The sequence below is a fragment of the Malus sylvestris genome, chromosome 4, assembly GCF_916048215.2.
Source record: "Malus sylvestris chromosome 4, drMalSylv7.2, whole genome shotgun sequence".
In the NCBI taxonomy this organism is placed as follows: domain Eukaryota; kingdom Viridiplantae; phylum Streptophyta; class Magnoliopsida; order Rosales; family Rosaceae; genus Malus; species Malus sylvestris.
This window is the reverse complement of record NC_062263.1, coordinates 19272425-19285421: the sequence shown is the minus strand read 5'-3', so window position 1 is coordinate 19285421 and position 12997 is coordinate 19272425.

Here is a 12997-nt window from a genome sequence, read left to right as displayed (position 1 = left end):
CTGCTCTAAGTTAAACATCAACTTATGTTTTGCTTCCCCAGCTCATCCCCAATCTAATGGACAAGTTGAAGCCATCAATAAAACAATCAAGCGAACTTTGAAAACCTACTTGGACAAGGTTAAAGGTTGTTGGCCAGCATTTGTACCCCAAGTTCTTTGGTCATACCGTACTTCGTATCGGACATCAACAAGAGAAACCCCATTCTCACTTGCCTTCGATACAGAGACAGTTGTCCCAGTTGAGCTTGAGCAAGCAACGTTCCGAGTCCAGAACTATGTGCAAAGCGAAAATGACAAACAACTTACCCTCAACTTAGATCTAGTCGAGGAACACAGAAACCAGGCTCACTTGAGGAATGTCGCCTACAAGCAACGCATCTCCAAGTACTATGACTCAAGGGTCAAACCTCGTTCTTTCAAAGTGGAGGACTGGGTATTGAAGAAAAGATTACTCTACGACAGAGTCCCGAGTAAAGTAACACTTAGTCTAAACTGGGATGGACCGTTTGAAGTTGTTGGCATCAGTTGCCCTGGCTCCTACAAGCTTAGAAGCTCCGATGGCAAGACCCTTGGCAATCCATGGAACGCTGATCACTTGAAGTACTATTACAAGTAAACTCACATTGTACAAGTGTTAAGCTTCAGCCGTTCGGCATCCTATGTAACGAAGACTATTTGGCATGAATTCAATAAAGAGGTGATTTAGACAACTTGATCTTAATCCTCTTACATTCCTAACAATGAAACACTCGGTTTCAAAGCTTCAACATGAATGCTTCCAACATGAAACAAAGCCTAAGTATATGTCAACAAGACTATACAAATAAACGAACAGCTTCACAGTATATTTGTTCAATCATACATTCCAACATATTCATACATAAGCCAACTGTGCTTTGAAAGGGTTCAACATATTTTGTGTCATTCGACACTTGCTACAATGTGCCTAGACACCTTGCCTTTATTCTCACCAACCAGGTGATGAAATGTGAAGAAGGAACTAATCTTCATGCCACCAACCAGGTGATGAAATGTACAACTCGTACTCTAATATCATTTGGCAACTTGCCACTCATGCCACCAACCAGGTGAAGAATGAACTCATCTTCGTGCTACCAACCAGGTGATGAAATGTACAACCTGTACTCTCCTTTATGCCACCAACCAGGTGATGAAATGTGAAGAAGGAACTAATCTTCATGCCACCAACCAGGTGATAAAATGTACAACCCGTACTCTAATATCATTTGGCAACTTGCCACTCATGCCACCAACCAGGTGAAGAATGAACTCATCTTCGTGCTACCAACCAGGTGATGAAATGTACAACCTGTACTCTCCTTTATGCCACCAACCAGGTGATGAAATGTACAACTCGTACTCTAATATCATTTGGCAACTTACCATTCATGCCACCAACCAGGGGAAGAAGGAACTCACCTTCGTACCACCAACCAATTAATGAAAGCAACTCATCATTCATTCCACCTACCAGAAGACAAGTGGTACAACTTGTACATGTGAACTCCTAGCATTCACAAATAATCAAAAACCCCTAAGCTTGACAACTCAACTAGGGGAGCACTTATGCCCAACAAGAGTTATAGTCACCAACAAAGTCTTATTGCAAGCCAACAGCAACTTCAGTGCATGGCATACGAAGATCAAGCTATTCAGCTCTCTTGCATCTGCTTCAAACATTTCCCCTCTGTAACAATGCAAACACTACAACTCGTAGAAAGCTTCACACACTCTTGATCAAGACATTGTGAAGCAAAACCAATTTATGGTGCCAACAAGAGCTTCATCAATTGAGGGCAACCATAATTCTCAAAAGCTTCGCACACTCTTGATCAAGACAGTGTGAAGCAAAACCAATTTCTGGTGCCAACAAGAGCTTCATCAAAGGAGTTCAACCACAATTCTCAAAAGCTTCACACACTCTTGATCAAGACAGTGTGAAGCAAAACCAATTTATGGTGCCAACAAAAGCTTCATCAATGGAGGGCAACTACAATTCTCAGACCTTCGAAGCAAATTCAATTTATATGGTTCATCCAAACCTTCGACTACTACAAGGTGTGGCTTGCATCACAATCTCTTGCTCAACAGTGTGGAAGTAAAATTTGTATAAGTTGTCTCTCCCACATTTTCAAATTTCTAGTTTCCAAAAAAAAAAAAAAAAAAGGAAATTCAACAAAGCTTCATCAATGGAGGACAACTACAAATTCTCAAAAGCTTCACACTATCTTGATCAAGATAGTGTGAAGCAAAATCAATTCATGGTACCCAACAAAAGCTTCAACTCCAAAGCTTCACCTACAAAGCTTCAACTCCAAAGCTTCACCAACAAAAGCTTCATCAATGGAGGACAACAACAAATTCTCAAAAGCTTCACACTATCTTGATCAAGATAGTGTGAAGCAAAATCAATTCATGGTACCCAACAAAAGATTCACCAACAAAAGCTTCAACTCCAAAGCTTCACCTACAAAGCTTCAACTCCAAAGCTTCACCAACAAAAGCTTTATCAATGGAGGACAACTATAAATTCTCAAAAGCTTAACATTATCTTGATTAAGATAGTGTGAAGCAAAATCAATTCATGGTACCCAACAAAAGCTTGACCTGCAAAAGCTTAACCCACAAAAGCTTCACCTACAAAAGCTTGACCCACAAAAGTTTGACCCATAAAAGCTTCACCTACAAAAGCTTCACACTATCTTGATCAAGATAGTGTGAAGCAAAATCAATTCATGGTGCCCAACAAAGCTTGACCCACAAAAGCTTCACCTACAAAACTTCAACACAAAAGCTTCACCTACAAAAGCTTCACACTATCTTGATCAAGATAGTGTGAAGCAAATTCAATTCATGGTGCCCAACAAAGCTTCAACCTCAAAGCTTCACTTACAAAGCTTCAACACCAAAGCTTCACCTACAAAGCTTCACCTACAAAACTTTAAAATATATATAAAATATTTTTTTTTCGGAAATTCGAAAATTCAAAAATTCGGAAATTCAAAAATTCGAAAAAAAATAAAATAAAATAAAATTGCCTAGGCCTCCTCTTTTTTGGGCCTAACAACTTTCATAACAAATATATATGAAGAATGAGTTTTGGGCTACCACTTAGAAAGGAAATGCCATATTCGTCAACTCTCTTGACCGGAGACTTGAGAGACTCCTACCATATGCTACTACACCTTGATACTCGGAAGTCTCATGACCACTCAGTGACTTATATTTTTTAAGTCTCTAAACGAGAAGTTTTCCTCACTCGGGAAATTAAGGGAGCACTACCTCAACCTACATGCTTCACTCACAAAGCTTCAACATACAAGCTTCAACAAAAGGAAAAATTCAAAGAACTTAGTGAATAAGGCCTTGGTGTATTTAACACAATACGTTGAAATGAAGTAAAACTTGTTTATTGATATCTCCCATAAGTTACAAATATGTACATATACATGAATCAAAATAAACAAACAAGAGGGAGCCTTCATAAAGGTTGCTCAAGAGAAGTCTCAGCAGTCGGCAGAGCCCCAGATCGAGGAGGCACCAGAGGGTGATTATTCGGAGCCTCAGTACTAGGCAGAACCCCAGAAGGAGGAGGCACCGAAGGTTGATCATTTGGAGCTTCATTACGCGGTACATTCCTAGAAGACGAAGGTAATAAATGCTTTTGGAACAAACCCATAAACCTCTGATGATCAAGTAAAATCTGACCATCAGATTCCTGCAGCTGGTCGAACTTCTTCTTCATGTTTGTAGCATAGTCATGTGCGAGCCTGTGCAACTGTTTATTCTCATGCTTGAGCCCTCTGATCTCTTGTTTGAGACTTATCACTTCAGCCGCCAATGATTCAACTTGGCGGGTTCGAGCAAATAGGCGTTGGGCCATATTAGACACAGAACCTGCACACTGAACATTGAGAGCTAGAGAATCCTTAACAGTCAACTCATCAGACCGTTTGGAAAGTAGTCTGTTATCTTTAGGAGTGAGAAGGTTCCTGGCCACCACCGCAGCGGTCATATCATTCTTCATCACAGAGTTCCCAACGGTAAGAGGACCAGTAGGGGATAAGAAGGATGGGCGACATATGTTGTCTTGAGAAGGCATGGCTGCCTCTTTACCAAAGTTCAAGTCAAAACAACGGTTGGATGGGCCAGACATTCTCAGAAATGATGAAGGAGAAATGAGGTGCAATAAATCTCTGAAGTAAAGGGAAAATTTCTACAAGCAATAACTCTCTGAATGTACTCCTTGCACACAGTTGGTGCCCTTATAAAAGAAAGGGCAACAGGGCCGTTGATTCAAAAATTGAAGTGGCACCACTTTCCTGATTCCAAAAAGGCACCACTCTCCGGATTTCGAAGAGGCACCACTTTCCACACGCAACATCAGCTCCTCGGGTACCACAAATAACTTTGCCAAAGATCTCTGACAAAGTTTAGACACATAAATTTTGAAGGTCCAGCTACCCTACTATTGCCCACAAGGGTAAAGGAACAACACCACTGCTTGATAACTAAAAAATCCCAATGTGTGTCAACTTCCGTGCTCCGTGGCAAGGCAGACTGGCAAAAATGCCCAACCTTTACTCACATTCAAGAAAACACTCCCAACAAGATTGCTTGCTCAAAAATCGAAGAGGAACCACTCTCCAAATCTCGAGATCCAAACTCCCAACAGGATTACTTTCTCAAAAATCGAAGAAACACTACTCTCCGAATCTCAAGAGTCAGACTCCCAATAGGATTGCTTTCTCAAAAATCGAAGAGGCACCATTCTCTGAATCTCGAGAGCCAGATCCCCGACAGGATTGCTTGTTTGAAAACTGAAGAGGCACCGCTCTCCGAACTTCGAGAACCAGATTTCCTTGGATAAAGCTTGTCTGCAATCTTCACACGTAACATTAGCTTTCCAGATACCACATACCACTTTTTCAAAGCGCTCTGACAAAGTTAAAACATGTGAAGCTTGCAGCTCCTACTACATTGCTATGACCAAGAAGGGTAAAGGAATAGCATTATTACTTGCTCAAAAATCGAAGAGGCACCGCCCTCCAAATCTCGATAGCCAAACTCCCAACAGGATTACTTTCTCAAAAATCGAAGAGGCACCGCTCTCCGAATCTCAAGAGCCAGACTCCCAACAGGATTGCTTTCTCAAAAATCGAAGAGGCATCGTTCTTCGAATCTCAAGAGCCATATCCCCGACATGATTGCTTGTTCGAAAATCGAAGAGGCATCGCTCTCTGAACTTCGAGAGCCAGATTTCCTTGGATAAAACTTGTCTGCAATCTTCACACGCAACATCAGCTTTCCAGATACCACATACCACTTTTTCAAAGCGCTCTGACAAAGTTAAAACATGTGAAGCTTGCAGCTCCCACTACATTGCTACAACCAAGAAGGGTAAAGGAATAGCATTACTACTTGTTGTTAGGGAGACTTCTATATATGTCGACCTCCATCCTCCATGGACAGGCAGACTTGCAAAAATGCTCAACCCTTCCTCATATCTGAGAGGGCACTCCTAACAAAGCTTTTCGAAATACTCAGCTTTCTTCCCCCCCCAATAATACCTATGCAAACCAGCCACACCAGAGCAAGAGTATCTCATATCATCAGGGTTAAAAGCAAGAGTATCCCATATCATGTTTTTTCCCTGTCTTTTCATTTGCCATTGTTCTTACCTGCAAGACAAGGAGAAAAAGAGCAATCAGTCAGCACTTGGAATCAAGCTTTCAGTCAGAAACTGACTGCCTAAAACCCCTTGCCTGATTACTTACTTGGTATTGCTCTCGAGTACTTATTTTCAACATTTTATGCTTCCAAAGACAATACCACATCTGCCTGAGGAACAGATAGGGCAAGTGAGAAGGATACAAGGAAGCATGTGGAGATAAGCGTAACAGAACACGTGCCGATACATCCACTACTTTGTCAAAAGTAAAAGTATCACATATCATCAGGGTCGAAAGTACTTTAGATTTGATGGACTTATTTTGACCCTCAAATTCTTGAGTCGGCCTTATACTCTTGAGGAAAGCAGAAAACCCTCCAGCCAAGTTCAAGAATAAGCTTGTGGAAAGTTACTTCTTCAAAAGCAAAAGTATCTCATATCATCTCTTCTCCATGTGCTTCTCCTTATCCTTGTTGCTGTTTACGACACAAGGAGAAGGAGAACAATCAACCAGAAGCCGAAGTCGAACATCCGATCCAGGTTGCTTGCTTGGAAGTCTGATTGTTTACCTTGTCTGTTACCTCTTTCGGCAAATCTCCTAGCTCGGCGACTTGGGGGACTCCTACTATAGGGTTTTGTATCGCACTTGACCAAGCCTGAAACTACAAGTAAGCTTCAAGTGAAATTGATACATTACCTTGTGCATCTTCATCGATTAAAGATATCACCCTTGGATGGAGGAAAAATATTTCCAGATAAGATGCCACAGCTACGTATGAGACAGATAAGGCAAGTGAAAATGATACCACACTTCGGTACTTAGAAGTTTCGTGATTACTCAATGGCTTGGATCTTGCAAGTCCCTAACCGAGGAGCTTCCCTCACTCGGGAACTTAGGGGAGCACTGTTTGTACCATACTTGACCAATCCCGAAACTACTGAGCATCGGTCAACGTTATACCGTCAAGGACCCAGAAGAGTTTCCCTCCAACCAGGAGGCCAATTACAGCGCGACACGTGTCGACATCAGAATCCAATCATAGCGCGACACGTGTCAACATCAGAAGCCAATCACAACACGACACGTGTCAATGTCAGAATGAAACTAGAAACTTTCTTCTATAAATAGAGATCATTCTCTCACAATATTTCCTAATGTCATTTGTACTAAATCATTCACTTATACTCATTAAAGGAGAGCTTGAACTTCTGTACTTGTGTAAATCCTTCACAATTAATGAGAACTCCTTTACTCCGTAGACGTAGCCAATCTGGGTGAACCACATACATCTTGTGTTTGCTTCCCTGTCTCTATCCATTTACATACTTATCCACACTAATGACTGGAGCAATCTAGCGAATGTCACAAACTTAACACTTTCTGTTGTACCAAAGTCCTCACTGATTTTGTGCATCAACACAATAAATAAGAAATTACAACCTAAAGTGACTAGAAAATCATGGGCTTCGATTAAAAATAAATTCCCTAGTCCCTCGTGAATGGAAAATCATCACCTAACCAATTTGTGGTGCTAGGACCATCATCATTTGTGGTGCTAGGACCATCACCATTTGTGGTGCTAGGACCATCTCCTCTTACTCTCGCTTCTCTTGCACGCCTCCTACGCACCACGTCCCCTTTCTCCGAATTCCAAAAATATTTAGAATTTGGAGACATTGCCTCTACAAGCTTATTCATAATGTCACGATCTTGTTGAACCCTTCTTTCTTCTTTAAGCTATTCCCTTTCTTGCCTAAGTAGCTCTCTTTCTCTCTCATTAGCTTGAAGCAGCTGCAGCTTTTGCCTCATCTCTAGCCTTATCAACCTCAAATTTAGCCATTTCTTACGCCAAAGTCAATTCACCTTGGCGAGCAAGTTCTTCCATATATTTTGCATAATCATTCTTGGAAACACTCTATTTTCTCTTTGAAGCTTTCTTACCTTGAGGCCTAATTGAATAACGAGTCAACCTCGACCCTTGTTCAGGGGTCGCTTCCGGCACTTGTTCTGTGTCGATTTCATGAACATGCGAGTCATGATCAGGCGTAGAGTGTAGATGAGTGTTGTTCATGACAACTTCTGGACCAACATGCACAACTCTAAATTTAGGACAATCTTTGACAATATTCCAACATTCCCATCGGGTGAATGATTTGTTTTTGTTTTTTGTTTTGGCATTATACCAAGCTTGTGCTTGAAGTGTTTACACAATGTTTGACAAGAAATAATTATAATCAAAGTAGCTAATGTAAATTTGGGTATAGTACAAAAAAATAAATAATATATTGTTACCTGATCCGTTAAATCTTCCCCACTTCGAAGATGACAACTAGCTTGTGCCAAGGTGCCTCTCCAAAGACTAAACGATTGGCTGAGTATTCTCCAACAACTGGACATTGATTCTTTGGTTCTTTTCCCACCAATTTTCTCAAGAAAAAGGGTATGAATAAGACTCCACATTTAGAAGATAATGAGAAGGTATTTATAAAAAAGTAAAATCAATTTTTATTTTTTAATTTTTAAAAAAAATTGATTTTTTATTAATTTTTAACATTTTTTATTAACTTAATTAATTTCTACCGTTGGATTAAAAAATATTTGAAATCCAACCCTCCAGATTGTGCCACGTGGCATAATGGTAACATATCTGATTTTTTTTTTAATTTTTAAAGGCGAATAATGTGGACCGTTGATCTCAAATCCAACGGCTGATATTATGCCACATCATCTAGCCATTTGCAAAAAGTTTGAAATTTTATTTTTTACCGTTGGAAATCCAACGGTCCAGATAAAGTATCTGTTGAAATCCAACAGATGAGAAGGTGCCACGTGCCCCATCGACTAAAAAGTTGTCGATGACGCACCCCCACGCGCATGTGTACGACACACGTCTGACGCAATTTTTTTTTAAACATGGCTGAGGTCATCCTAACGTCAACCATGCATCATTTGGCCTCAGACTCTAGGGCCACTAATTCGAGTCGAGTCTCTCACTCGGGGACCCCTCAACCCAATCGCCCGCATGGGTTGGAGTAAGGAGCTGGGGATATTGGGTAGGAAATCTCGCCAGTCCATTGGGCTAGAACTCCCCGTGGAGTTGCTCTAATTGCTTAGCTATGTTTTGAAAAATGAGCAGTGAAGTAATACACTTATTATCTATAGCATTATTTATATTATTTATTAGAGAGATGATACAAATATATAGTAAGAATAGTATTTTTGTATAACAAATATTATTTTGTTCAAGTATAGGCACGACTATAACATCACGTGAGTGTAAATTGTAAGAGGAGCTGTTGATTTCTCCCCTGAACTTTTACTTAATTTTCGATTTCCCCCTTAAACTTTTCAGTTGGAAAATTAAGGACTTAAACTAATTTGTTTGGCCAATTTCCCTGCTGGAAGCATGTGCACAACATGTGAGGATACTTCGGTCACTTTTTTCTTTACAATAATTAAAAACCCTAGATTTCTAGAATGTCAACCTATGCAAATTTGTGCGATTCCATCATTCTATAGTTTTTGTGTCTGAATGTCTAGCGAAGTGACACTTTTGTCCTCAAATGAGAGTCACGTAGTGTGCATGTGATAAGAGTTAACGTTAATTTAAATGGAATATGAAAAACTAACGGTAAGGGGAAATTGGTCAAAAAAAATTAGTTTAAGTCCTTTCCAATTAAAAAGTTTAGAGGAAAAATCGAAAATTAAGTGAAAGTTCAAAGAGGAGATCGACAGTTATTCTAAATTGTAACACTGTGTGAGTTAGTATTACTATGTTACCATAAATTAGTGAATTAATTATTATATTTTGATTTGACCAAAAAAATTTATTATATTTTGAAAATATTATTGTGTGGATACAAGAGTGATGCAAATTATATAACGTAAGTAACTATATGGTTTTATTAATTTATTCAAATTATAATACAATGACACACAAATTATTAAACATGTTGTAATAATATTGTTACGACCCATTCCAATAATTATTCTTAGGGTTTTTATCACAAATAGTCCCTGACATTGATCAAACACATCATTTTGGTCCCTGACATTGAAAATCAATAGAAATGGTCCCTGACATTGATCAAATACATCACAAATGGTCCTTCCGTTAAAAACGTTTTGGGCAATTTTCAAAGCTTCGTAACTCAATCGTTTCTTAACCAAATTCGACCCATGATATATCAAAATGAAGATAGGAACGTGTAGAACAAGATTATTCCTATTTGGAAGCCCAATGGTTGCTGGAGATGGCCGGAAAATAGCCTCAAATGTGACTGGTCAGCAAAAAAACTGGAAAACTCGCCTGAAATGGGGTAAACTTTAAACATTCATAACTTCTTCAATAATCAACGAAATCGAGTGATTCAAAAACGAAAATCATACTTCTAGACGAGACTAAGAGAATGGTATCTTTCGTGATAACTAACTCATCGTAGTTTGACCGGAAAACGACTCGAAATTGGCTAACTCGAAAATGGTTATCCAAGTTCGAGCCATTTTCCGGTCAAACCACAGTAAATTAGCAGTCAATAAAGGTACCATTCTCTTTGTCTCGTTGAGAAGTATGATTTTTATTTTTGAATCATTCAATTTCATTGAGTATTGAAGAAATTATGAATGTTTAAAGTTTACCCCATTTCAGGCGAGTTTTTCAGTTTTTTCACAGACCAGTCACATTTGAGGCTATTTTCCGGCCATCTCCGGCAGCCATTGGGCTTCCAAATAGGTATAATCTTGTTCTACACTTTCCTATCTTCATTTTGATATATCATGGGTCGAATTTGGTTAAGAAACGATTGAGTTACAAAGCTTTGAAAATTGCCCAAAAAGTTTTTAACGGAAGGACCATATGTGATGTGTTTGATCAATGTCAGGGACCATTTCTATTAATTTTCAATGTCAGGGACCAAAATAATGTGTTTGATCAATGTCAGGGACCATTTGTGATAAAAACCCTTATTCTTATGGGCCTAAAATGACCAAAAATCCTCTAGAAGAGAAAGTGTTGACTACTGCGTCATAACATGTATGGTGAATTATTTTAACATATTCGTGTGGTATTCGTCGTCACGAACGTGCGAACGCAAGCTGAATGGATTTTTAGAGTTCGAATGAGGAAGTTAATTTTTAAGTTAGTTAAAGTTTGAGCAATTTGCCAATAAAATTACGTAGACCTTTTGGAGTCACTTTTGGAATAGTTGGATAGAGTTTGATTTCATAAACGCTTATGTGCAACCATTTGCAAAATAAAGTTGTAACGAAGGAGAAACAAGTGAGCAAAAGAAGAACGAATTGGTCTTTTGGACCTTCAATATATATAGCAATCCTGGTAAGTTGGAGCAGCCTTTCCAATTTTGGAATGCCAACTCGAATAGCTGACCCAAATTCCCCCATTGACCCTCGAACTTACCCCAGTTCGCTCGACCATTTTCAAGCACGTTTTCCGGTCGATTTCGAACGAAAATTGTCACCACCACGACTATTAGAATTCTTTCATTCCGACGAACAAAGCCTACTTAAGAACCACCTCGTTGAACCACCATACGTGGCGGTGCTGGTCACGAAGTTCGATGGGTACCCATGGTTTTACCTTTTTTCTACTAATCCAAAAAAGCAGTGACTTATGACACCACCTGGGCTTTATAGCCCATCACTCAAAAAGTAAAACTTGACCAGTTTCACTTTCATTGGACCTTCGAAGGCAGCACGGTGAGCTTCAGAAGTTTTGGACACCCGCCACCTTTACCAGCGAAATTGACTATCTTCCATCTATTATTGGACTTCCTTATATGTATGAAAGTTGTTTATTTCAGATCTACCTTCCTGCAAAATTTGGTAGAAAGTGGAGTTAGTCGAAAAGCTGAGTTTCCTTTCGCTAGAAACCGCCACGTGCGGCATCATGTGATCAATGACCCGACCTTGTAAGTTTGATGCTCTGAATTCGTTTTTGATATTCTTTTCATGTAATTCCATTGTTTAAGCCTAGTTTCGTAAACAGCCGCCATTTGACCTTTAAGGTAGGAAAAGACCGGCCGTTGGATCAATAAAAAAATGTAGTATGTTATTGTGTAAGTAATATAAAACTTGTGGATCAGCAATCTGATGTGCAAATCTTTGGGATTGGAATAGTTACGAGTGTTCACTTTAACGGGAATCACCCTAACCGAGGTTTGAGGCTTGGCCAACATGTTCTAAATTTTGAATATTGAATTTAGCATTACTAGAGACCCGATAAAACCTAGCGGGCCTAACTCAGTCAATGTGCCACCTTGGGTGAGGTGTAGCTTGATTTGCTTACAAAAGGCACCATACCTTGATTTTGTAGATTAAATGATTATATAATATGAATGCCCTATTGAACTTGGCGCTATATACTAGTATGTGTTAGAGATGAATGTAGTGATAATGTGTGATTTTTAGTATGTTAGACGAGTCAGGGACTCTATTAAAAGTTCAATAAAACTAGTATATAAGAGCATTCCACGTACCATGCTTCGTATAACAAGATACTTGGTTGATATGAAGAATCGACATGTAATGCTTATAAATGTGATGTTTTGGTCTATGATGCATGATGTGTAATAATTAGCATGCACCATATAGCAATGTGGTATATGAATGGCCTTGCCTGATCAATAAGCATTGGGGACTATATGCATTCTAGGGTTTGGGTTTCATTGAGTTGGTCTTGCACCTTACATTATTAGGTTTTCCTGAAATTGGTCTGGAATCTTGGTTATTAGATTGATTCGTCGAGCAATTTTGGAACTCTATACTTTCATGCTAGATAATTTCAGAAGAATTTTAAAAGCCATTCCAAATACAAGATTTGAGTTTAATACGTAGGCAGTCTAACTCGAAAGTTAGATGTAGCCATAAGATTAAATATAATTTCAGTTGCGTTTACAGGAAAACGGACTTTACGAGTTAATATCAGATCGTATTATGTGTGATTATATTTTTGGCTTACATGTGTATGATTTGTATTCAGTTTTTCCATACTACGACATGACATCTAGATTGCACGTGTATGATAGATATATTCAGCTTGTTCATGCTACGAACATGACAGTCAATGTATGTTGTATATTCATACACGTGTAAGCTGGATGTCATGTTCGTAGAATGGACAAGCTAAATATAAATCATACACGTGTAAGCTAGATGTCATGACATGATTATACACGTGTAAGCTGAATATAAATCATACATGTGTAAAGAGATAAAGAAGTCATTGCAATTGCCGAAAATACTAGGCCCACTAAAGGCACAAAAATAGAGGGGAGATTGTTGAGAGT